Genomic DNA, 319 nt, shown 5'->3' with positions numbered 1-319 from the left:
TATATATATATATATATATATATATATATATATATATATATATATTTTTTTTTTTAATGTCTCTAATTCTAGTACCTATTTAGCCAGATTCCAGAAGAAAATATTTCTGCTGTTACTTCAGGCATTTCTATGAAGTCTTCTCCCTGAAATGGCATTTCTGTGACCAAAGGATATTATGCTAAAGGATCTGGAATGTACACCACAGTTAGAATAAGCAAAAGTAACTACACCTAGGCTGTAGTTAGATAGTGAAGAACACAACCTATATTTTCTCAAGCAGAACAAAACAATTGAGGGCAGTCAAGAAAATGAAAGATCA

This window comes from Hipposideros armiger, unplaced genomic scaffold (genome assembly GCF_001890085.2).
Source record: "Hipposideros armiger isolate ML-2016 unplaced genomic scaffold, ASM189008v1 scaffold_481, whole genome shotgun sequence".
Classification (NCBI taxonomy): Eukaryota; Metazoa; Chordata; class Mammalia; order Chiroptera; family Hipposideridae; genus Hipposideros; species Hipposideros armiger.
Note: the sequence above shows the minus strand (reverse complement) of the source record.